Raw genomic sequence first — 27860 nt, forward strand, 5'->3', positions numbered from 1 at the left:
AGAAAATTTGTCGTTTAGGACAGCCCTAGTGTACCGGAACATATTTCCTCCACACCCTTCTCACCTTTTTAACCCCTGACCCATGAAGCGGGCCCCTGTATATGTTTGCCTTAGGCCCCGAAATTGCCAAGTCCACCACTGCCCCTGCGACAAAACCTATTTTCACCAAAAACACACTCAAACTGTACTTCTTTTTCCACTAGCAGTTTGTGTGTGGGGAGGTACTGGAGATGTTGGGCTTGGACTTGGTGCTGAGGTGGATAAGGTAGCTGTAAAAGATGGCCCGGGATGTACAAAGGTCAAAGGAAAACTCTGGCTTCATTCCCACCAAAACAACCTAATTGAAGACTTATTTGTCCAATAGCGTGAACGGGAGTGTGAAAGTTGTTTGAAAATAGAGTTATGTAATTGAATGGTGATCTGTAAGTGTAGTACCCCACCTGTTTCCCAGAGTCATCTTGAATAGCACGCTGGCAAACCTAGTGAGAAAAGCAGTGTAGAAGATGGATGGACCTGAACGAATGGTAGCAAATCTTGCCAGATACTGTAAGTGTAAATGTTTGTAGATAGAAAATAACTTATTTATTTATTCACGTTTTTTTTTTTTTTTTTTTTTTTTTTTTTTAATAAAAAAGTGATAATATTCCTCAAATATAGTTATACATACAGTATTTATCTTTAGCAGAGTAGCATTTTCCTAAATCTATTCTGTTGTCATGCGTGTTTGCCTGTGAGTGTCAGTGTCTTGATGGATTTCGGTCACTACTCACTCGCCACGTTACTCTATGACCTTAATGCGTCACTCATTCTGGCACCTGCATTTAGGCAAGGCTGCCCTGCTAAGATAGTTTCGATCTGACATGGATCGACTTTCACGTGATTTAATTCAGGTTGTTTCTATAGTGCTAGTCTGTTTTCACATCTCAGGTCAAGGCCTTGTGTCAGTAGCTGTCAGTCTCCTGCTATTCGAAAAATGGGGCAATGTGTAAAGAAATCCTCCTGAGTTAAACACAGGTTGCCTTGGCATAATGGAGGATCTTATGCACATTTATTTGGTCAACGTTAAATGTTTTGCCCAGATTGAACATTTATTTATTTTTTTTTTAGCATTTGTGTGCGTGCATTTTAATTTTTTGGGTGTCCAGAATACATCAAATGTATGCTAACATACATGTGCATCCCACCTCTCAAAATATGCAATGAAGAATGACATGATGATAAAGCACATGCCAAGATATGCAAATTCATCGTCATGAAGAGCAACAGTTTATGGGGGTTATTAAACAGCATTAAAAGTAATTAAATGGATTTTGTCAAAATTCAGGCCTTAAATAGCATTGAAAAGAATTTAACTAAATGTTTGAGGCATTAAATATCATGTAAATTGGCGGTTAAAAAAACATTTTTAGACATAATTAATTTATCTAAAACAAACTATGATTATGCGTGTGAGTGTGGGTGCAGGGATGATGTGTTTTGAGGGCGCGGTGAAGGGGGGGAAGAAATAATCGGAGTGTTTTTATTCCTTGAAGAGTTACATTATCTTAAGCCCAGGAATCACTCTCATATACGGGTTGCTACTCTGGTTGCTAATTGTAGGGCTGAAGGTAATGCTCATCGGCTGCTAGTGTTCCTCTCTGAGCTCTCCTCCATGCATGCATGGCCTTCCTGAGCCTTGTGTTCTCACTGGAACAAAAGTTGCATCAAGCTGTTTGTTGCGTTGAAGTTGCATTTGTATTTTCAACGATAAAAATATTCATTGTTTAACCCTTACAGTTTGTTTGTGGGTGGGTGTGTGTGCGTGTGTGTGTGTGTGTGAAACTATCTGCAGTTGGGCATGGGCATTAAATTCGCTCAAAATGGCATTAAAAAGCATTAAAGTAGATATGCTGATACCTGTAGAAGCCCAGTAATATTAATAATTTAATAAGGACACAGCAAATTATTAATATCATCATTATGGTGATTGTTTTACTTATTTTTTCGCAAATTATTGCCACTTAAATGTACCTCAAAAAGCAGATTTTAATATCTCACAAAGTCATTATATTTGGATATAAATTAAAGGTGAAACAGTACACATAAACCTTGGTCCGGAGGTTACGGCTCAATATGGGTCGGTACAACAGGAAAAACAAAAAGGCATTTATTTAACCATAGAATTTGAAAGTTAAATTATTAGCTAAAAAATTTGTTCTATTGGCTAAATCTAAACACCAGCTGTTACTAAATTTAAATTGCAAAATGAATAAAAGAAAACATCAAACTTGTGAATGTGTTTTTATTGTTCTAACATTCTTCAATTCACAATTTATGTGTAAAAATACAATTAAAAATAAAATTTGTAGGGATTGACTGAGATAACGGATAAAATAAACATTCCCTGATTTGAAAATATAAAATAAAAACACTTCAAAAATTGTTAGTAATGCTGCATTTGATAGTTTCCACATTCTTTCCTAGTCTTCTGCGTGCACCGAAACGTAATGCCCGTACCATGACGGTACGAGATGAATATATACAGTATATAGTTTAAAGTTTATAAAACGTTTTAACGTATAAAGTTTTTAAATACTGTTGTTGACATACTGTATGACCAAATAATTGTGCTTACCTAAGAAAATTATACTTATTGGAATATTTCAAAGGGAAAAAAAATGTTAAAACTATTTTAATTCTGTAAGAATAAATACTTTTTATTTTTTACAAAATGTGAGGTTACTGGAATTCATGAGTGCTTTGTCATCACTGATCCAAATATTGTTAAACACCTTCTTCAAAATCTAGTTCTAGTTAATCCAGTGTTCCCATTAGTTATTTCTTGTTTCTTGGTAACTCCAATTAATCCTCTCTTTTTCTTCCTGTTTTTTTTAAAACTCTCATACTATATAATCAAGCATTGTACATTCATTTGTCACTGTCGCTTTCTTGAACTCACCCCACCCTGACCAATTTTATTCTTCTGGTCAATTAACTTATGTAATGCTCCACACTGCTCCCAAAAGGCCATGGCAGGCACAGCAGGAATAGCACCGTGATCAAGGTACACTCAAAACTGGAGCATATGATGCCAATAAACTCATTTGCAGCCATTGACCTCAATAGATGTCAAATGGATTTTAAATTGGAGGGCTCGCAATGATCATTCGGGAGCAGTGATAATTCACAGCCAGCCCTCACAATTAAAATGGATTTTTTGTGTATGACCGTAAATGATTTGAATAGTAGTTTTTGACAAGAATGTTGCCGGTAGGAACTCAAGAACCTGATTTTGGTTGCATGGTCTTCTCACCTTTGACACTGAAAGAGTTCAAGTTGCAGTATGCAATTTTCAAACTAGCTAGTAAGATTCTTCATCAATCCTGCTCTTTTACCAAACCCACACCCCTCACCAAAGTGAACATCACACACTACTACCACTCTTTAGTCAAATGATTGGATATTAAAAATGTGTCATGCAGTTGTAATCAAACCAATGTTAAGTTATGAAATTTTGGAATGTACAATCTGTTATAAATTTGAAAAAAAAAAAAAAATTAAATAACTCTTTCATTTACACATTGAGCAGAAATAAGAAATGTTGCTATGTTGTGTCCATTTCTTAGCTCGCTAAGCATCCAGTGAAACATCCGAAAGGCAATTCCTAAAACCCTTGTTTTGTCTTGGGAAAAGTCCAATTATTTTTATTTTATTTACAATTTTTTTTTTGTTTTTTTGGGGGGGAGGGTATTTTTATTTGTAGCTTTAGTATCATCTTCACCCTGCTTCTGTTTGCAAGTCGAAGGGCTAGGCAAACGGATGTGGTCATTTCTTCTCATTTCCACTTGGAGTTGGAGGCTTCTATTGGGAAATGTGTCCATAGTAACTGCTGAGGGTTTGTGAGTGCATGTAAACATGATTTTCAAGACCCCCTAAATTACACATTTTGACGAGTCTATGATTGGCTCGTTCTCTTCACATTGAGTCGATTTTAAGACAGTTGTGTAATTCAATTTAAAAGCATAAAAGGGAGCCACACATAACAAATTTGATATGTGACTTGTGAATTGCTGTTAGTCTTGTTGTGCCCTGCAATTGACTGATGCCCAGTTCAGTGTGTACCTCGCCTCCTACCCAATGCTAGCCGGGATAGGCAGGGCAGAAGTGTTTCTTTAGATTTTTAAATGCCATACTCAAATTTAAAAAGTTTTTTTCATTATTAATATTATTATTGAATGGACATTTCACCATTTACAAGTTATCTGCCATCATCACAACAAGAATCAAAGCTGAACATATGCCACTGCATGTAATGAAACCTTTGCCCTTGTTTCAAAACTGGCATCTGTGTGTCAGAGAGGGAGCTATTTGTCATGAATGAAAGCGCTGCATTTGATTAATGGGCACTGTAAGTAGTCAAGCGAAAGAAAAGAGATGTAGGCAATCATGTTTGATGAGAAAATGCTTGCGTGCGTGTGTGTGTGTGTGCATGGGTGTGAAGGGGTGTGAAGGGGTGTGCGTGCGTATGTGAGTAGCCCCATGGCTACCCCTTTGCAGCCTGTGCCAGACTCTTCAGCATTTGGCTGCTACCCGCCTGCCATTAAAAAACAAAAAATAGCACATAACATTCCAAAATTCATCACACTTGTCACATTTCGTTTCCCTTTAGTGAACACATTAGCATAACGTTATCTCTATATGTTCTGGCCAATTGTGGCGATACGGTATATGGTCTTAAATTGCCTCGTCTAACATTTTTAAAGGTCTCAGTGTTGTCAATACAGCATTTGCTATGTTGCCAGTCCAGAATGCACAACCCTCAAACTGACATAAAAAAACATACAGTGGTACTTTAACATATGATCGCATCGATATACGATCCTTTCAACGTAAAATTTGATTCGTCATTTGTCTCGACATATGACGACATGCTCGAAATACGACAATTTATAACATTGTCACAATTTCATTGTTTTTGCTGCAAGACAGATGCACGGCGGATTTTTTAGGGTGGTGAAAAAAAGGAAAAAGGTGACGCTGACCATTGATATTAAGAAGGACACGATAAAAATATATGTGCGTGTGAGTGAACTGGCTAGACAACGCGGCTCACCGGTCCCCCGCACCCTTCCTCTACCTCCTACACACACACTCACAGACGCTGTCTACTGTAATCTCCATCCGCCCTTAAGTTAAGGTGAAATTAAAAATGCATTTTTGAAATTTCTTATTTTAATAATCATTTTTTGTTTTACATGTCTCTTTTGTAATGCATTTGTTAAATTAGACAGAACACAGCTCACCGTATCCACATGCACCCACTATGTCCTCCAGCCTCAAACGTCTCTTAGTTAGTAAAGATGCACCGATACCGATACCAGTATCGGCAGGGGCGCCGATCCAGCAGTAATATGGTGGTATCGGTATCGGCGAGTACCAACATATAGGGCGCGATACCATTTACCAGTCCAGTATTATAATACTTGACCGCAGCCTTCTTTCTCCTGACAGTCACTTCACTATGTGTTGTGTAATCACACATGATCACTTTGCATACTCCGTCGAGTAAAATGACTGCATGCAAGATTTGCGGCATGAGAATTTCGAGAGGTGCAGTTAAATCGGCCAGTTCCATATGATAAAACATTTGAAAACGAAACATATGAACACACACAAAGAGTTTGAGGCTGCAACAAGAGCAACTGCTCCCAAGAGAAAGGGGGCTGGATCGGACACTGGAGCAACAAACCCTAGTCAGTCTCTTACTGAAAGAAATGCCACAGTAATTTGAGATCTGTTTCAAAACAAGTGCTGTAGAAGTAAGCAAAGTAAGCTAAGCTAAGTGGCTAAGTGTGTGTGTCTAACTAGTTCGCTGTTTGCATTTGTGCGTAGCTATAGATGGAGTTGAGTTACGTTGCGACCAGTGTTGTTAATAACGGCTTTACAATATAACGGCGTTACTAACGGCGTTATTTTTTTCAGTAGTGGGTAATCTAATTAATTACTTTTCTCATCTTGGCAACGCCGTTACCGTTACTGAGGACGGAAAGGCATGCGTTACTATGCGTTACTATATTGGTCGAAAAGTCTGAGGGAGACGGACTCACCGAGACGACAGAGCAGAGCAGGAGCGGGGAGGAGGTAAGAAAGTTGTGACGCCGAGCAAACGCGATGCTAGGTAGCTCCAATAATACATGTTGTAGCCGATAGCCGGACAAACTACGCCCGCATGTTATGGTAGATATAGTAGACATGGTAGATATCACATGTACTGTATATAGATATAACTAGATGCAAATGACAGCCGCCATCTTAAAGCAGTAGGTTTTTTAGGACGGCTCTGTTGTAGAGAACCTTCCTCGCGAACCTAAGTAACTTTTTATCTAAAATACTTCTAAATCGGCAAAATCTTGACTTGAATCTATCTTTAAATGATGAAACAGTTTTAAAACTTTCATATGTCGAAAGTAGAGAGAAGGGAACTAATGCAATTTTAACAGTTGATTCAGGGTAAAGGGTAAATTAGGGTAAAGAATTGGGCTCGGGCCAATTGTACCAAAAACCTCCACAAAAAACTTCACATAGTGTGGCCAATGTTTTTTTTTTTTTTTTTTGAGGAAAAAAAAAAAAAAAAGTAATTATCACCAATTACTTTGCCAAGTAACTGATTACTCTTACATTCAGGTAATTGAGTTAGTAACGCAATTACTTTTTGGGAGAAGTAATTTGTAACTATAATTAATTACTTTTTTTCAGTAAGATTAACAACACTGGTTGCGACTGGTGCAAAAAGAGGGAGGCTAATAGAGTGACAGGATGCTGTGGTCAATTATTATTACTTATAATTTTATGAAAAACTCAGGGTTTAAAAAAGTTTATTCGGTTCATTCATTGTATTTTTACTTTCTTACTGTTGGGTTAGTATTATACACGTTTTAATTTCACGGATTTTGCGCTATTTTTGCCTTTATTTAACTATCATCACCCATACCAGGTATGCAATAAAAAGTTTTTCGGGATTCACTTTTTATTAGTCTTTTTCCTGTTTCAAAATGGTATGCAGTAGCCTGACAAAACCATGATAGCAATGAGTTCACATCCAATTATGTAGCTCTTTATTTACATATTATACTGTACATATACAAATATATATATACATATACATACCCCCAATTTGGCCAAATTTCAAAATTGTCCTATATGCATGTGTGATATATCATTGGAAAAATCTCAATTTTCTGGGGGAAGAACATTTTTTAACAGGAGCATTTTAAATAAATAAATAAATAAATGAATAAATAACCCCTAAACCAGGGGTGGGCAAACTATTCCACAAAGGGGCACAATGGGTGCGGGTTTTCATTGCAACCCACCAAGAGGACACCTTTCCACCAATCTGGTGTCTTACAAGTGCAATCAGCTCCTCTTCTTGCGCTGCAGGTAACCTTTATATTAGCCTTTATTTACTGTAAAAAAAAAAAAAAAGAAAGAAAAAAAAAGCTGTCCGAAGACATTGCCGCCCGCAACGCACTTCCAACAGCAGCTAATGTTACTGTTTACATTGCCTGACACTGGGCTGCTATAAGCGTGCAAATACCACAGTAATGGCGGCCAACCATTAGAGGGAAACGTACGCAAATATCTACTCAGATTAGTCAAGAGGCACAGGCCGGATTTTGGTCATTAACAAATTATTTGTTATTTCTCTGCGGCCCGGTAGCAAATGCAGCAGACACTGGTACCGGTACTGATCCCTGCTGAGTTGCGGAACCTTTTACATGACCATATTATACCAAAAAGATGACACAAAAATCATCCAATATAGACCAGGACACTTTGACCCAATACCCATCAAAAGAGTGCCCTCTAGTAAAAAAAACTCTGTTACCTCTGAATGGTATAATGGAGTCATGTGTTTATTGTTGCGACATCTCATTGGTGAATCTGGTAGCGCTATTGTCAGCATCTCTGGCAAAAATCAAGTCAATACAGTATGTAGAATAAAGAGGAAAAATGTAAGGAAACTAGAGTAGCACAAAGTAGTGGAGTATGAATATTTTTTTTCACAAGTCTACTCAAGCAAAATAAAAAGTATTGTGTGGTGTAGCTACACTAAGAAGTACATTTTTCTCAAAAAGTTAACCCAGTAAATATAACGGAGTAAATGTAACGCATTACTACCCACCTCTGCTTACAATAACATTAAATATACTGTCAATCCAGTGACTAAATCCTGAGTCTTGCTGTATGAGTATTATTGCTGAAATAATAATGAAACCTAAAGCATATATTAATCACTTATTAATTAAGATATTAATAATATTTTTGTGTGTGGCCACAGTCTCGGTTTTGGCATCAGCCTGTTATTGCTCTAACACACACACAAGTAACGGGCTATTGAAAACTGAGGTAGCAAAAAAGGAACAAATAAATACAAACAAATGTAATTTATTATTTATTATTTCGCGCCTCAGAATTAGCAGTGCTGCACATATCTTTATTTGACAAATCGTCCATGAAGCCAATTACAGTACTGCTTCAAACACATTCTTGCTTGTATTTATATCGTTTCCTTTATTAGATCAGCGTATGTACCTGTACGTGTAATTATTGATTTTAGAGCAGTCCGCATCGGTGGGAGTGTCAAGTATGACCTTTAATTAGTTGAAAACAACACAATAGAAACCATGTTAAATCGCCTCCCTGTAGTCAGTTGACATGAACGTTCACATTCAGCATCAGATTAACTAGTGCCCTGCCAGGCGACCTGTTTATAGTGACAAGTACATATTGTTGTAACTCTTGGCATCCTAAGTAAAGCAGATGCACCAAATAGGCAGCTAATGTATTTTGTTTTGTGTCACAGGTTTGAGTATCACTATCTTTGCAGCAGTTTGAGAGCAGCAAACAATTTGTTGCTTTTTAACATGTTTGTTGGAAACTTAGGCCTTGTCCACACGTCGCAGGATATTTTGCAAAAATATTTTTTTTCTACAGTTTGCCTGACATCCACACAGAATTGTATTTTTTATTTATTTTTTTTTTAGAACAGAATACAATAGAACTTTATATAACTTTATTATCATTGTCAGCATTTGACGTGGCACTCCAGTATGAAAATATGGGTTTAATTAAAAATAAAATAAATACATGGAAAATATGTACTCTAGGGCTATAAGTGAATAATTATAGCTTGCCTACACTAAAGTACTGTATGTGATATTTGGTGTTGGTAGTGGCCTGCTGCGTAACTACCAGGGTAAATGGGGGCAGTTCCTGAAAATGTTGGGTGAAAAATCTCGAATCGTGTCACATTCGAAAGCAGGCCTCAGTGTCAAACCACATTATATTTATTATTGTTTTGTGCCTAAAATGAATTAATTGAAATCCTGTCTGTATAAGTACTGGATGACAGTTTTCAATCTTTGTTTGTGTTTTAACGGGAATTCTGAGTTAAATCTGAGTTTACTTGTTGTGTATAAGTAAATGTGAAAGAGACTAAATTGACCTTCAGGTTATAGACACATTCACTTGTCACTGAAAGGTTGTGGAAATCTAAGCTAAAATAGTGAGGTGTCACTTTACTGTTTCACAACTATCGTTCAGGTACCCTTTTGCAAGCTGATTTTATTATCTTATTATTATATTAAAATATATTGTGTGTAAATTTCACATGCAAATAAGATCTTGAACACCACGTGACATCTTACATGCAATGAAATGGAAATGTCTGAGGAAATAAGACATTTATAACTGTACCACCCTAAATGCAGCGTACAGTTAGCCTAATACTCTATGCATAAAGCACATGCATGCACACGCACACAAAGAACTTTTAGATGATTCAATTTTTATATTTCAAAGTGAGCTTCTAATACAGGTGACAATTGACTTTGACTTTCACCCTTAATAATGCTTCCTAATAATTTAGATTATAATTGGTCTATGATTGTGTGGTTTGATCCTGTACTGATCTGGAGTCTGTGATTATGTATGGCAACAGAAGAACATTCCAGTCTCTGTGTTGACTGCTAATTGGGCTCCAGTGTAACGACTGTGTCATATTAATGACCCAGATCCAGTTTCTGGTAATATTCATGAGTTGTGCTGCATTGAATTTTCTCTGTGGACCTGAACAGTACAGAAGTGTACAAGTGTGTGAAGTGTGTGTGTTGAACAATCACTTTTTCAGTGTGTTGATTTGTATGTGTGTGGGTTTAACAAAGGATAATCACTGCTTGCCGGTCACCTCTTCAGTACATCCTAGCATGTTTCTGATGAGTGAGTGTAGTGTTTGCTGTCATTGTTTCTTTGTTGTGGGTGTTCTATAGGCTACTACACATATGTTAAAGTAGGTACGGAAATTATTCAGACATCACTAAAATTGTATTTATTTTTTGAAAAAAAATAAAAAAATCTATGTATTCCTTTTTTATGGTTGGATTGTGGAATTTTGTCATTGAAGGAGGTCATATGAATTCCAAGGGGTCCCATATGCCCAAAGAATTGACTAATCTCAGCCTCAGAGAGACTGAGATAGAACTTCTTTCACTGTATGCCTTTCCTTTATTTATTATTAGACATATCACAATAATTAGTACAAATAATTCTTTTAATCAGGTAAATGTGGCAGATTTTGCTATGAAGCCTCTTTTAATCAGCAGGATTATTTACAAAACATACTAGTATCCACTGTTCAATAGGAATATCAGGAATTATGATAAAAATTTATGAAAGTTGATGTCACCTGTGCTCTGCCCTTGCTCGTATGATTGAACAGGGATTTTTTTTTTCTTAGTTTCTCATTAAGAACTCATAAGGTTCAACTGGCTAATGGTTAAAACACTTCCAATTGCCCTACATTCTGATTGTGTTAAAAATAATGATAAAAACATTACTTCTATTAAAGGACTTTTTAATGCCTCTTTTCCCTTAATTGGAATGTGCTTGTTGCGTATTCTAAAGTTTGAACCTCACTTGTTAATGGAGTTTTCTTGTACGAAGCAAAATGATGCATAAGAAATTAGAAGTGTTTTCCAAAGACAAATTAGATTTTAATGAGAATGAAAGTGGTTCATTTTGGTCTTTGGCATAATGTCAAGATTCCGCATAGTATGTTTTGTGCAGAGAGGACACATTAATTCTAGTCATTTAGGAATTGTGACTATCAGTGTGTATAATGAACTGTATAAGTCAAATAAATTGCACTGCAAGTGCAGAAAGCATGCTGATGAATGTCAAATACAAAAATAAAATTGGACAAATAGTGGGTTAAAAAGGACATAATCCAGTTTCCTTATTCCCAAAACCCTTATTATATGATCCTCCATCCTTAGATTTTACAAGATAATGAATCATTTTATCATATTGGGGAAAATAGATCTAGGAATTTATTGGAAATTTTGCTTTCTGGGGAAGGAGGGAACAAATTGGCAAAGGAAACCAGTGTAGGCCTGGGTGAAACCATGCTGTGACACTGCGAGAAGCTGCGAGACTCCAAAGATCTGCGCACTGTTATCAATCGGCGACAGTCACAAAAATAACAGTTCTGCTAAAAAGAGATTAATGTTTTCTATTTTTTTTTTTTTTTTCACTTTTTTTTTTTTTTTTTTTTTTTTCACTTTTTTTTTTTTTTTTTTTTTTTTTTTGTACTTTTCCACCAGTCCATGGACACATCCAATCATTGTGGAGCCCTCGCGGCGAAGAAGTAAAAAATAGGCAAACTCGACCGAAAACTTGCTTCCTAGCTCCCTATTTCAAAGTGTTGGTCTCAATTGACAGAAAACTGTTGCTCACTTTAGAAATTCTGCAAGAGGAGATTGATGGGCTACCATGCAGCAGGATCATTCTCCGCATAACTAACACACTCATTAGAATGGGTATGCAGTACACGTGACTAGGTGCCACGGAACACTTAGTAGGATGGCGACTGATCAATTTGTGTTTGTGTGTTAATACTGTGTTCCCCACCATCCGAGTATTTATTTATTTATTTTTTTGTATAACTATTGCTTCAGCTTTTCTACTATCTTCTACTGTCTGTACTTTCTTTCTCTCTGTGCCCCTAAACCCTTTTCTGTCCAGCATCTTTATCCGAATAAACACAGTATAAACAACCACAATCGAAGTACACCAAACTCCCATGTGGCACATTAAAACCTTTCACCCCATAAAGACACTCATATTTCCATTCTCTTTTTCAAACCAACTCAAAAGAACAGGCTAAAGAAAAAAGGAAAAGAAAAAAAGATGAAACGAGAATACTATGCGATTTTATTTGACCCATTTGTTAAAAATCAAACGGATTAGCTACTTTGCAGTTGCAGCCTCTGCAAAGCAAACTGCAATCTGAATTAATTGAATTGATTGCAGCACTGCTAAAACATGTACATCCAGTGTTTGTTTCTTTATTTCATTTGTAAAAAATATCAAACATTAAGATTTTTAAACATCAAATGTAACTGAAATATGCAAATTAAATTACTAATAATTACATAATAAATTGTTCTCTTCATACCGTACATAGCTTGGAGGTGTAGACCACGTACAGGCGGTTGAATTGCTTTGTTCTGCATATTGGAAGTTTGTATTTTGATTGTGCAATAATCATTGCATTACAAAGGATATATACTATGTGATAATTTGTTGAAAATTTCTCAAAATATGTGTTTGTTAATTCGCCATGTGACGAATAAATCTTGATATTGTATTGTGTAAAATAAATGTTATTCTTGTTCATAAGATTACATTCACTGATACATTAATCACACTAAACTAATGCAAAGCAGTAAAGCAGTTAAGTACTGAGAAGCGTAAAAGCGTTGAAATAGGAAGGTGCATTAATTTTAATTTAAGCACTGATGCGGCACATCCTAATTCGCCTTTGTAGAATCAGGACAGCATGTTATAATCTGGCAATGAACAAATGCATGAATAGAACTTGCTATAGGCGTATTATTTTCAGTTTCATTGGACTGTAAAATGTCACCGTCACCTAAATAATGTTAAGGCCCACAAAATGTGTTGTCTGCTCTAAATGCAAGACATTTGGTATTATTTGTTTCCATTGCCTCTTTTGATGTCAGACATGCTTGTGAGCGCAGACAGCATGATGAAAAGAGAAACAATTGTACAGATCCTTAATCCATTTTATATACTTATATACAGCAAGTGGTTATTAAGATTGTTAAGTTAAGTAATGGCATTATACAAATTAGGGATGTCTCCGATCCCATCACGTGATCAGAAATTGAGCCGATCGCACCATTTTTCAGAGGATCGTAATCAGGTGAAAAGGATCTGGTTATTCATTAAAAAATATATTAATGTTTTTTCTGCTTCATGCCCATACAGTGCCACAGCTTCTCACCCTTTCTTTTGCTAAGTAGTGCGACCAAACTGTTTATCTCGGTCACCAGTGCAGCTGGCGTTTGGTACTTAACGTTAACGATGACTGACAGGTTTGTAGCTTTGATCTGGCCAGAGAAGCCTCGGTAGCTCTAAGATCAGAGGCATAAAGTGTTAATCATTGTTAAACTTGCAGCGCAGTCTGAAGTGTGCTGTGCCAACTCATTCATTGTGTGAGTAAGAGGTTGTTCTTGGCAGTGTGAGCGTCAAAACGTGAGTGAATTTGAGTGGACTTGCTCAGTGAAGCATTTATTAAAGAACAGCATTTTTCTATGTTATTCTTGTTTAAAAATAATTCACATTATGAAGGTGGCATGGTGGGTCAGTGGTTAGCACATCCACTTTACAGTTCTGGAATCGCGGGTGCAGTTCCTGCTCTGGGCCTTCCTGTGTTGAGTTTGGATGTTCTTCTCATGCCTGTGTGGGTTTTCTCCGGGTATCTGCCAAATTCTAAAAAAATGTGCTTGGTATGCTGATTGAACACACCAAATCCAAATTGTCTGTTGGTGTGAGTGTGTGCATGAATGGTTGTGTGTCTATATGTGCCCTGAGACTGGCTGGCAACACATTCAGTGTATACCCTGCCTTCTGCCTGAAGTTAGCTGTGATACGCCCCAGCACCCCCGCAACCCTTATGTGGATAAGCGGTTCAGAAGATGAATGAATGAAGTAATTATATAAATGTTATTGAGAGTGATTAAAAGTATGGCATTAAAGCTGATGCAATGAAATATGTGAGTGCCTCTACATTTTGTGCTGGTGCACCTTAAAAAGAAAGTCACGTGCAACCAATGCAAAAAGTACGGAGCCTTGGCAATATATATCGCAATGTTTATTTTTTTCTAATATCTTTTAGGCCTATCCCAAGCACTGCTATTCAAGGTATCTGGTGAAAATTCTTGTAGTTGTAAAATCCCAAACCAAAACTTGACATAATCCCACACCGGATCATCAAGCGCCATCGTTTCCTATGACTCAAGTGGCTTTGTTTTCACTCCTCTCCAATTCCTTGATCTCAGGACTGTGAGGTGGACATTCTCCTCATTCATCTACAGCGCCGTAGAGGCACTTTTTATAATCTTCATTTTAAATGACCATACAGTATATGGGGCGCAGTTTTATCATCTAGGTATGTCCTTTCAAGCTCGGGTGCCCTACAAGTGTTTGGTTCCACTGTTTCGTTTTGGTTCACACGGGTCCTGCTCAGTTTGACATTTTATTACAAGATAAATTAGAGTAGCTCCGCATCAGGGAATACTACCAGTGTAAGCCAACGTTGTCTGCGGAGTCTGCTGAGCATCTCCGAGGAGGACTACGGCACCAGCATTGTTGTACTTCAGGATGAAGGGCCCAACAGTGTCGAAGCCATTGCCTTTAACAACAAGCTTAGATGAAGCAACCAGGTTGTCAGGATGCTGGATCCCGATTACCAAATCTTCTGTCAGCAACTTAAAGGACGGAAGGACAGTCAATGAAGCCATTACAAAAGATAGAAAGATGCTATAAAAGCCAACTTGCAACATAGATGCAAGTTTGTATGAGATCCAAGCTAAGGACAGGCTAACCTGGAGAGTGAACATTGGCAAAGGTGCCTCTACCTTCAAAGCTAATTGCTGTGGGACTCTGAGAAGGAGAGAAGCAAATAAGGAGAGGGAAAAACACTCTTACACCTATCATCCATTTAGATTCTACCTGTCCTGACTGCAGAACAAAATTCAAGCCCAGGATCCGACTCATCAGCCACTATTATACGCATTGAAATCCAGAACACGACCATCATGCTCACCATAGAGGGTTTGCCAAGAGGGAGAGAGAAGTCAACTGCTGAATTCAAATGTTGAATTCAGCAAATGTTGCAGCATACTAAGAGCTCAATTGTGATGAGGAAAGTCTTTCCAGGCACTCAAAGCGTTTTGACATTGTCTCATCATTTACCCTACTGAATACACAGCATCAGAAGGAAAGTGGATTCAGTATCTTACTCAAACATACCTTGATGTGCTCACCTGGCTGGGACATTGAATTCACAACCTTTGGGTTGAAGTATGATTACTTTACCAACTATGTGAAGCTGTTAATGTAAAAACATAATTAGATTTAGAATATTTCAAAATTTTTGTTGTAATGGTGTATGTTGTGACTTGACTTGTATATGTAATATGTATATATTATTTTCTAAGATATAAAGAAATAGCTAAGAAATGCTGATCTCCTCCAGCACAGAACACTTTTGTTCAGATTGATTGCTTTCTGATCTGTTGGTAATGCCTCTCGAGGAAGTATGGAAAGATGTTCATTCAATACAGACGAGAGACAGTGAGGTGTCATCTGTTTTCCCTACTGCTCAAATCTGGTTTTCTCATATCCATCTCAGTCATTCCGTCTCTATTTTTGCTCATCTCTTGCTCCTAAGTTACGCTTTGTTGAAGTAATTTAGAATGACACAAATGCTGGATGAGAACTTGAAGAAATTGGTCTCACACATTTGTATCGTGTTTTGTGCACGGATTTTTATTAGATTATTTTCCTACCTTCAATAAGATTATTTTTCTCCCTTCAATAGGGAAAATTAAAATATTTAAAACTTTAAGGTGGCCCTTTGAAAAAAGTATATTTAATATATTTTAAATTAACATTTAATACATTCAGCCATATAACACCAAAAATAATATCCCTGTGATTTACTGTATATAACGACAAAACTCAGTCAAGGTAACATGGATTAAAGGAACTGATTAAGAACAATATTAACCTTTGTCCCTAAAAATATTAATTAAATCAAGAATGTCAGAGAGTATATACAGTAGCTTTCCAGATACAAGACAGATATGTTTTGTAGTTTGAATTACTCATATTTTTGGCAAGTAAAATAAGTCATTCTGAAACAAGTGACATTAGACATTACTTGGTAAAAAGCTGTCACTTGAGAAATGAAATTGTACTGCCCTAGTAACTAAAACACTGGTGAATTTGTAATTAATTTAGATAATACAAGTCTTTTAAACAATGTCAACTAAATCACGCTCATGTTATCTTATTTCAAATTGCTATTTTTCCCGTGCAACACGCTAAGCAAAATTTGTTACCTCAGTTTAAAAACTGGAATCAGAAGAATCAGCAGAAGACAAAAGCCATTTTGTGTCTTCCCAATGCATACAAAAATCATTCAGTCATTCATCTTCCGTGCCGCTTATCCTCACGAGAGGCGCAAGGGTGCTGGAGCCCATCCCAGCTAACTATGGGGTAACCATATTTTGATTTCCAAAAAAGTGGACGCTCGGCCCGGCCTCGAGATACTTCAATTTTACTTGGAGTTCACTCAAATATGCATTATTACTTTAAATATATTCAAGTGTGCCTCCTCCGTCTGGATAGAAAAAAATCAGTTTAATAGAAAAAAAATAATAGCCTTATAACCAAAGACACAAATTCAAATTCTAAATAACAACGCAAAAAAATAACACTTGAATTAAAAAGTGATAAAAACAATGCTTCTTCTGTATTGGCAAATCCTTGAATCCTTGAACAAAATAATAGCTGTCTTTTCAATTCTTACTGTACAAATATATAATCTGAAACAATGTTCTAAATAATACCTCTTGGTAGAAAATCCAGCTTTAACAAAAAGCTCATTTCTCTTTCCAGTAAAACAATGTAAATTAAACTGTAGCCTCAAGACTACCACTAAAATTGTCGTTGACAAATTGTTATTCCCGCTCAATTATTATTCTCATTCAATGTTCCAGATTACACGCAAAAATAAACAGATAAACAATTTAACAGGCATGTTTTCAAATGATGCACTTCAAAACTACATATCCCATAATGCCTACAGTGGCTTACCTCACTGACAGCTAGCACCAGTACCTGAGGCAAAAATGAAACATTGCTATAAAAGTTTACAATCATCGGCAGCGTAATGATACGACACTAAACGGGATTTTACAGATCACACCAGTACAAAGCAACGACAGAAGTCAACAGTTGCCGAAATGTAAGTTTAGAAAGTGTACATACCGATAGCCTATGAGCTCCTGTCGTCACGAATCACGAAGGTTTGTTTGTGAATGAAAATTGACAGTTGACACCATAATAAAGCAAGTCTGTGACTGTGCACACATGCGGAAATTTGTATCCAAAGTAGAATAAATGTATTTTTGACTTAATTAGACTTTTAGGTACATAACCATTTGATTATATACGTATTGAACACAAGTTAAAAACTGGGCAGGCTCTTTGGGAACATGTGACAGGCCCGACAGTACCATGGTATTCTGTGCAAATCGTCAGTCAAAAAAACGGACATTTACCTGAATTTGTAAAACCCTGACAAACGCCCCTGACAGGACGTAAAAAGTGGACATTTTCGGACCAAAGAGGCCATTTAGTCACCCTAAGTAGGCGAGGTACACTCTGAATTGGTTGCCAGCCAATCGCAGGGCACAATGAAACAAACAACCATTCAAACGGACAAAGTTCCCTATATATATAAATATAGATATACCGTAATTTCCCGAATATAAGGCGCACCCGTGTATAATGCGCACCCCAAATTTACTTGTAAAATCTAGGGAAAATTATTGTACCCGTTTATAACGCGCACCCTAATTTTAGAAGAAAACAAATAAATAGAAGAATACAAGAAAACAGAGCTTGTGTACAGATACAGAGATGTCATTTTACTGACTGGTGAAACACAGCACAAGCATAGCACATTGGTAGTTCAAAACATTACCGTAAACTGACAATATTTACGGTAATAATATGATTTGACAACTTCTCCAACTTCTAGGAATCTAGGAGAAAACAAAACAGATGTGACTTTTCTTTTAAAGGCTGCTGTATAACTTGCTCGTTTCCTCATGATGAATAAATGTTTCTTCCATGGATTGATACGGTAAAATGAAAGTGAAAACGTAAGTCGGAAATCCGTGAGCGCTCATAGCTGTCAACTCGACAGTAACAAAAGGAACTATTGTTATTTGGGTTTGAGTTTCCCGAGGGACCGATATAGTTGACGGACACAGGAAGTGTGTGTCCTTACATTTGTTATGGTCCGAATTGCGGAGCTGCAATAAACGTCGACTCAAATGAGTTTAAGAAACTAAATTCTGTGCTTTATGAAGAGTGAAAAAAGCAGAATTTAACACAGACGAAATCATTCGGCCGATTAGAGTGAAGTATTACCGAAACAAAACGGTGACGTCACGTACCGTAATGGTCGGCAACGGGTCACCGCATACGTTTCTTCAACACAACGTGGCCGTGTCAATGAAAAAAAATCGGTTTATATATATATGTAATACATATATATTTCTGTCTCCATCCATGTACCCGTTTATAATGCGCACCATGAGTTTACAAGTTGATTTTGGGGGAAAAAAGTGCGCGTTATATTCGGGAAATTACGGTAGATCAAAGAACTAAACTAAAACCAAACTAAAAAAGAACTACAATGAACTAAAAAGAAGAAGAATGAATAACAGAACTAAAGATAAATCTTATACATTTACCATTTTTTCAACTGCAATTGACCAAATATTACAATGCAGTGCCCCAAGGAAGGGGTATGCTGAGACAACATGCTACTGGGGCAGCACATAAAACAGCCAGATTCACGAGCAAGCTTTCTGGAGAAAGCAAAGCACAGTGGTGCTATTGTTATCACACAGAGGGAGATTAGTGTTGATGGCTGTATGTGAGCTGCTGGGCTTGGCTGGTGTTCTGTGTCGGATGCTAACCTAGCCCACCCCTGCTGTCACCAGTGCCATGTCACAATTAGCCAGAATAGCTGCAGGCTTGAGTGCTCACCCTGGTGGCAAATGCACTCAATCCTTCTCCAATCACACAGATATCACCACTCTGGAGATCAGTGCAAGCATAATGAACACTGCCCTGGTTTTCACCTTTCATATTATATTCAGTGCCACAATTTGGAACAAAAGTCTGCATTTTTCTTTTCTTTAATTTCTTAGACTAACAAGCTCACAGCAATCACAGAGTGAATCATCCACACAAGGAAATTTATAGTTGTTGATGACATGACATGTGTCCTATTTTTTTTTTTTTAACAAATGTATTTTAGTTAATGAGCCTATGATTTTTGTAAACACAAGAATAGTAATGTTTCGCTGAAATTACACAAAAATGTGGAAATAAGCATTAAAAGGAGGTGTAAGGAAATGTCCCTGACTGATTACAGATGCATGAATAATTAGCAGAGAGACTGCTAAATGGTACATGGTCTGATGTGCAGAGATAGACAAGACTCTCAGTGGAACACAACAGTGTCCTCTTTACCCTTCTAGTTCCTAGCTGCTGTCATCCTCTGCAAACTTTCTCTCTCCTCTCTTTCTATATTAGGCTCTTCTGGGCTAATCATTCCTAGAGGACACCAGTGCTAAAAAGTGAGACACATATATATATATTTTTTTTCTCAAATCACATTTATACAGTATATCACAGACAAGTGAAATAATAACGGATAGATCGAGAGTGACAGTCTGATATCAACATTTTAATTTCACTCAATCTCATACCCCATTTATCCTTTTTTTGGCCATCCTTTCTCCCATTTGTTGCATTAATATCCCGTATAACATTTTTTTTTTTTTACCTATGCCAACATCCTTGCTCCGCATTTTGCTCTATTGAATCATGGGCCTTGTGGGAGGTGGGTGCTCTAATTCATTTGTTTGCATACGGGCAAAATGTCCAGCTCTGATGGATGGCTTTGGCTCATGCGCTCGCTCTGTAGCCCAGGGTTTACAATGGAATTTGCTTAGAGTCTCTCAAAGGACTGCATCCTCAAATAGAGAGAGATAAATAAAACACCCACCCATGCACACAAGGTGTACACACTGTAATTTTCCTTTTATAATAAAATATGTACACATGCAAGCACGGCGCAACACACAATTACACACGTACATCTAGGAGCAAAAAAGTAGCATAGGTACATCGAGTGGGCCATAACATGTAGAACATAACCGTACATCAATTTAAACCAGATTAAAAATCTAATAAATGTATGTTGTATGATGTCAGACTAATGACCAATATAGCTTTCAGATGTCCTTATATAAAATTCTGTGACCGTGTAGTTTGCTTCATGTCCAAATTAGTCTGACTCGTGAGCCTTTAATCAGTGAGGATGCAAACTCTGATGTGATGTGACTGCAAACATTAAGCCACTCTCTCAGTTGCCCACTTTTCACTAACATTCAAATGCATACGCACACCCCTTACACACACGCCCCCCCCCCCCCCCCCACACACACACACACAGTTCTGAAAACTCCAGTAAAAAAAAAAAGATATATATATATACATATATATAAAAGGGGGGTGGGGGTGGATGCCTGTTGAACATGTTTCTCAGCCAGGCTCTCATTCACGTCTAGCTAAAGCTCAGTAATATGTGTGCCTGCTGTTGGTCAGAAATATTTGATTTGATATTTCCAAATTTGCGAACACAAGTCTAATTTTAAAGACTACATAGCTAAATCAACAGGACCAAGTCACATTGCATTCATTTGATCCATTTTCTGGTGTTTATGTGACCACACCACAATTGGTTGAAAATGTGTGGAATTGACCCTTCCCCCCTAAACATTTCATAAACACATACAGTGCCTTGCAAAAGTATTCGGCCCCCTTGAACCTTGCAACCTTTCGCCACATTTCAGGCTTCAAACATAAAGATATAAAATTTTAATTTTTTGTCAAGAATCAACAACAAGTGGGACACAATCATGAAGTGGAACAAAATTTATTGGATAATTTCAACTTTTTTAACAAATAAAAAACTGAAAAGTGGGGCGTGCAATATTATTTGGCCCCCTTGCGTTAATACTTTGTAGCGCCACCTTTTGCTCCAATTACAGCTGCAAGTCGCTTGGGGTATGTTTCTATCAGTTTTGCACATCGAGAGACTGACATTCTTGCCCATTCTTCCTTGCAAAACAGCTCGAGCTCAAGAGGTTGGATGGAGAGTGTTTGTGAACAGCAGTCTTCAGCTCTTTCCACAGATTCTCGATTGGATTCAGGTCTGGACTTTGACTTGGCCATTCTAACACCTGGATACGTTTATTTTTGAACCATTCCATTGTAGATTTGGCTTTATGTTTTGGATCATTGTCCTGTTGGAAGATAAATCTCCGTCCCAGTCTCAGGTCTTGTGCAGATACCAACAGGTTTTCTTCCAGAATGTTCCTGTATATGGCTGCATCCATCTTCCCGTCAATTTTAACCATCTTCCCTGTCCCTGCTGAAGAAAAGCAGGCCCAAACCATGATGCTGCCACCACCAGGTTTGACAGTGGGGATGGTGTGTTCAGGGTAATGAGCTGTGTTGCTTTTACGCCAAACATATCGTTTTGCATTGTGGCCAAAAAGTTCAATTTTGGTTTCATCTGACCAGAGCACCTTCTTCCACATGTTTGGTGTGTCTCCCAGGTGGCTTGTGGCAAACTTTAAACGAGACTTTTTATGGATATCTTTGAGAAATGGCTTTCTTCTTGCCACTCTTCCATAAAGGCCAGATTTGTGCAGTGTACGACTGATTGTTGTCCTATGGACAGACTCTCCCACCTCAGCTGTAGATCTCTGCAGTTCATCCAGAGTGATCATGGGCCTCTTGGCTGCATCTCTGATCAGTTTTCTCCTTGTTTGAGAAGAAAGTTTGGAAGGACGGCCGGGTCTTGGTAGATTTGCAGTGGTCTGATGCTCCTTCCATTTCAATATGATGGCTTGCACAGTGCTCCTTGAGATGTTTAAAGCTTGGGAAATCTTTTTGTATCCAAATCCGGCTTTAAACTTCTCCACAACAGTATCTCGGACCTGCCTGGTGTGTTCCTTGGCTTTCATAATGCTCTGTGCACTTTAAACAGAACCCTGAGACTATCACAGAGCAGGTGCATTTATACGGAGACTTGATTACACACAGGTAGATTCTATTTATCATCATCGGTCATTTAGGACAACATTGGATCATTCAGAGATCCTCACTGAACTTCTGGAGTGAGTTTGCTGCACTGAAAGTAAAGGGGCCGGATAATATTGCACGCCCCACTTTTCAGTTTTTTATTTGTTAAAAAAGGTTAAATTATCCAATAAATGTTGTTCCACTTCATGATTGTGTCCCACTTGTTGTTGATTCTTGACAAAAAAATTAAATTTCATATCTTTATGTTTGAAGCCTGAAATGTGGCGAAAGGTTGCAAGATTCAAGGGGGCCGAATACTTTTGCAAGGCACTGTATTTCATCAATTCAGAGTTCAATTATCATGAATAATCATTGCAAAGAATTAAAAAAAAAAAAAAAAAAAATCACATTTTGTAAATTGTACCCTTCCACAGTTTCATAAATGACATCAATATATGCACTGTAGCAAACCTGCTTAGTACTTTATTAGGTCTCCAGCTCATGTGTATCTGTAAAAGTATAAAGATTAATTTTTATCTGTCTGTGTAGGTGTGCACATGAGTGTGTTTAACATTGCTTTTAGAACCAACTCAGTTATCCACATGGCGAACATCCTCTCTTAATGGCTTGACACCAAAAAGATTGGTGCCGCTCAACAGAACATTATTGTATTTTGCACACTATAAGGCACATTGGTGTTTAAGGCACCTTCAGTGAATGGTCTATTTTAAAACTCTTTTCATATATAGGGCTCATTGCATTATGAGATGCAGTAGTAGTAGTAGTAGTGGTGGTGGGATTGTGTGATGCATCCACTAGATGGAGCTGCGTCGAATTGAATGTTGTACCATGATTAACTCATATTGATCAATATACGACAGGAGTCCTCAAATACAAATCTTGAAGGTCCACAATTATTTTTTTTAATACAAGCATGGGTCAATTTATTAATGTCGGTCAAGTATAAGGCAGGTCGAAGGTGATAAAGGTGGTTTTCTTTTGACCAAAGAAAAATACATTGCACATTCTGATCAAATAATAATACATTAACAAAACATTTTCTTGACTTAAAATAAAAGTACAAAAAAAAAACATGCAAGTACAATGTTTACACATGTAAACTAAATAATTGACTAGATCTGTCATTAAGGTGCAAATAACTATTGACAGTACATTTTGTAAGTGTAAAACACTGCTGGACAAAAAAGAAAGCATGTGCAAGTAGTACAGTACATGTTCACATGTACAGAACATAAATGACAAGCTCTGTCATTAAAGTGCAAAGAAAATAATTATTGACAGTAACTTTAACTGTAAAACACTGCTCAATGAGATAAATTACAAAGCTGTTTACTCACATCATCAGCCAGTGCTTCAGTGCGCCTTGTGGTTAATGAATCTGAGAGTGAGATTTGTTTGATTTTTGTTGTCATTTCCTCCTTTTCCTTCGAACATTGCTGCCATCACTTCAGTCACACATTCTTTTATTTTTCCATCTGAAAACTGCTTCTTATGTTTGGCCAACACCCACGAAAGTCTGAGTGAGCGCTCCGTTGCAATTTGTTGCTTGTTTGTTTGTTTGTCTGTCTTAACAATCACCTTGCTTGACCCTTGATATGACTGTTTCAACCTGTTAATTTCTTGTCTTCTCAATTCTGATTCAGGAGGAAACTTCTCTTCAAAAGAGCTTTGCTCTTTAACATAATGGCGTTTCACATTTTCACTTTTTATCCGAGCAACTGTCTTGAAGCATATTAAGCACATAGGTTTGGTACTTGCAGTGGGTAAATGGATGCATATTTGTCAGTCCATTCCTCATTCAAACAGTGATTTTCGTTGTCCGCTTTTCTTCTCTTGGTCTACTTTGAGCATGCCATTATGTTAGATTTGGTCTTCTACTGGTGGCATGTGAACAAACAGATTGCAAAGTACCGGGTGCGACTCATGTTATAAACTGCTGCAGTCGGTCCACTCCAGTTAGCTAGTAGCATGCAGGCTCTCTTAGCCAATCAGCGCATCCATGCAGGCTCTCTCAGCCAATCAGCAGATTGTTGTCTTAGAGGTGACAACAGAAGTGGAACATGGTAGATATTTGGCTAAAAATGAAACAGAACATAGCGATCCAATAGTAGCGCATAGCGATAGATCTGCGAGTCATACAAATAATATATGTTAATTTTTTATTTTTTTATTTTATTTTTTTTGAAAGTGCGGTTTGCTCTTGGTCCGCAGAGAGGTGTGCCGTGGACTGCGGTCGGCTAATTGAGGACGCCGGATATACAGTATAAGGCACATTGGATTATAAGGCGCACTGTCTTCTTTTGAGAAAATTGAAGGCTTTGATGTGCACCTTATAGGGCAGAAAATACGGTAGATCACACACTTTGTTAAATATAAAAAGTCTGTTTTTGTTGGTGTAAAAACTGCAAAAGCTACAAAATTCTTCTAAAAGGATAAGGTGTAAATATTCCATCTATCAATCAATTTTACATACAGCTTGTCCTGTATTTGTGTTGTTTAACATTTTGGCCTAAACAACTGTCTGCACTCTTTGCAAGATGATGTTTTAGTGGCTACCCAGCGTGATTGCCCTCTTTGCAAGAAGGTGTTTTAGTGGCTACACAGCATGAATTGGCATTTACATGTTGTACCACCATTTGTTCAAGGACCAGTGTTTCAAATCAAACCAAAACAACATGCTGTCTATTGAGTAATTTCAACATTAAATGCAGAGGCCAAGGCATCTGTGAACTCTGCGAAGTGAACGGCAAACATGCGGCAGGGGGACACATTTTTATGGTTTCATTTCACCCCTGCTCTTTTTGTCCCTCCTTCACCTTTGTGGTCCTGAGTCAGCAAAGCGTAGTTCCATACCTTAGTCAGAACTAAAACCAGAGGAAGCATTTACATGTATATTTTGAAATGTTATTATTGTCATCAATATGTCAATCACTGAAGACCATAATTATGCATTACATTTTAGTTACTGAGCTCATTTACTGCCAGCCATGTCACAAAACATTCCCTTCTTTCAAGTAACACGGAATATTGTGTACTGTGGCCACATGAACATAGAATTTACAAAAAGGAAGATTAGATTCCCATTTTTCATCATGAAAAAAGTATGTTTGTACTTTTTTTTGTTCTTTAATTACTAGTTGACGAGTTAAATTTAGAGGTGATACATATTGACTTTCAATCATATTGAGCCATTTTACATCAACGAACAATTCATCCCAATAAATTTGTATTTTGGAATTTGTTAATCTACAAATCAAATAGTTTATATTTGATGTGTAGTTTGGTGAGCATCCCACTTACCTTTTTTTACATGTTAAAAAAAGCACAAAATACCATTTATAAATGTATGAAGAAAAAGCCAGGCAAGTAATGTGTGAAAAGAGACAGGTGGTGTTTTTATCATACAGATTATACATGTCACATAACACTCATAAAGCATGAACAATGATGACAAGGTCTCTCATTGCTTATTTTCTGACCAGTAAAGTGAGCTTGCCAGAGAAGTCAAATCTCGAAAATAACAACAGTAGTGATGTAAAATGGCATGAAATACTCTTTACGGGATGAGTGATTGCACAAGACGACCAGGTAGAGGTATTTTTAGGAAAAATGGCAAATTCTATTGTTCCCACCCACAACACACCGTGAATATGAAATTAGCTAATCATACTGGCATTAGTTTAACATTTTCCACAGAGTGTCTGCATTGAATATTTAAGTATTTATTAGAAAATGGGTGATATGACCGTTCCTTTTAACAACACTCAATTTCCCATTATTTTTATTTGAACAGCTTCAATTACTCAACAGGGTATCGGATGTCATATTTTATGCTTCATAATCCAATTTCTATTTACAACATGACCAGATGTAGGCCAATGTACTGTACTACGACTATAATAGGGTTCCGCTGATTTTAATGGGATGTATAGCACTTTGAATAACCTTAAATTTTCTTGTCTTGCCTTGCTTTACTGGCAGACCAGTCTGATTCTCACACTTTTTTGTTTGTTTGTTTTTTTTAATAAAGCCACACTATTTCAATATGCATTGCTTAAAACATACATTTACCTTTTAGCAATAATCGTGCTTTCACATACTGCAAGTTAGCCATGCCTGGCACTAACACACCTACTTGTCAGGCCACAGCACAATTTTCCACTTTGCGACAGTAAAGTATAGATAATCCTGGACCCAGAGAAGGCAATGGTGTTTCCGGTGTTGTGGATGTATGGCTTTCACTTCACATGTTAGACCCATAACTTGCATTTTTGGGGGGGATTTAGCAAGAGTGGTCAATGACAATGGTTTTCTGGAGTGTTCCTGACCCAATGTGGCTATAAATGTCTACATTAATATAATGCTTTTTTTTTTTTTTTTAATGCAGTGCCACCTGAGGCATTGAAATTTGAAACACATGTGCATTTAATGTTGGATTTTTTTTACTTACCATTTATGTTTGTGCCGAGATGTTAAATTGAAAAGGGAATCCACTTATATAGTGTAGATCTGGGGTTCTCAATTAGCGGACCGCGGTCCACGACCGGACAACGGCACGCTTCTACTGTACGCTGACCCAGAGCAAATTGCACTTTTCAAAAAAAAAAAAAAACTTTTAACAAATATTATTTGAATAAATCACCGATCTATCGCTATGCTCTACAATTCTATTGCAAAATTCTGTTTCATTTTCAGTCAAATATCCTCCATGTTCCCACTTGCGTTGTCATCTCGATGACAACGATGAGATGATTGGCTGTGAGAGCGTGCATGAATGCGCTGATTGGCTGAGAGAGCCTGCATGCTGCTAGCTAGAGTGGACGGACCGTAGTAGTTTGAAACATGAGTCACACCCCGCACTTTGAAATCAGTTTGTTTACATGCCACCAGTGGAAGACCAAATCTTACAAAATGTCATGCTCAAAGTTGATCAAGAGAAGAAAAAAGGACAACGAAAATCACTGTATGTATGAAAAAAAAAAATAACTGTGGACCTTCAAGATTTGTATTTGATGCTATAGATCTTTAACTACATGATTGTTAGGGTTGGGTATTGTTTAGGTTTTTTACGATACTGATAACTACTCAGTAGTTTTTTAAATAGTTCTGATGCATAAATAGGTCTTAAACCAACACATCTGGGGGAAAAAAAAGACATAAACCTAGGCAAAAAACTCTATCCATTAATTTACAGTGCCAAATTCAAGACAATTTAGTGTAGATAATTCAAAATTATTAACATTCTTGAATGTGCTTCATGTTTTTTTTTTTTCATTATCTTGACAAAGGCACTATATTAGTAAAACTAAAATGGCACAAATTGATCGTATCTACAGTATGATATGAAAAAATGAATGTCACATGAATGTAAAGTACATCGTGCTAATTTGAACAGCAGGGCACAACTTGCAATGTATGCAATGTACAGTTTGACTGTAAATGTAAACAAACAAAACACTCATACCACAAATGTGCAACATAACACTCATGTTACATGAAACAAAGCAGACGATAACTGACAGGCGATG

General features: G+C 37.2%; 1 protein-coding gene across 4 annotated transcripts in view; it reads left to right on the forward strand.

Moving 5' to 3' along the window:
• LOC130915796 (leucine-rich repeat-containing protein 4C-like) overlaps positions 1 to 27860 on the forward strand; it is a 185019-nt gene that overhangs the window by 113355 nt on the left and 43804 nt on the right. The window contains exon 1 of one of the 4 annotated variants that reach the window (XM_057835884.1): positions 27048 to 27295. The exons of the other annotated variants lie outside the window; for them this stretch is intronic. The gene's annotated coding sequence lies outside the window, so the exon portion shown is untranslated. Of the gene's footprint in view, positions 1 to 27047; positions 27296 to 27860 lie in introns of those variants that run through there. 4 annotated transcript variants of the gene reach the window in all.

The sequence above is a fragment of the Corythoichthys intestinalis genome, chromosome 5 (genome assembly GCF_030265065.1).
Source record: "Corythoichthys intestinalis isolate RoL2023-P3 chromosome 5, ASM3026506v1, whole genome shotgun sequence".
Classification (NCBI taxonomy): Eukaryota; Metazoa; Chordata; class Actinopteri; order Syngnathiformes; family Syngnathidae; genus Corythoichthys; species Corythoichthys intestinalis.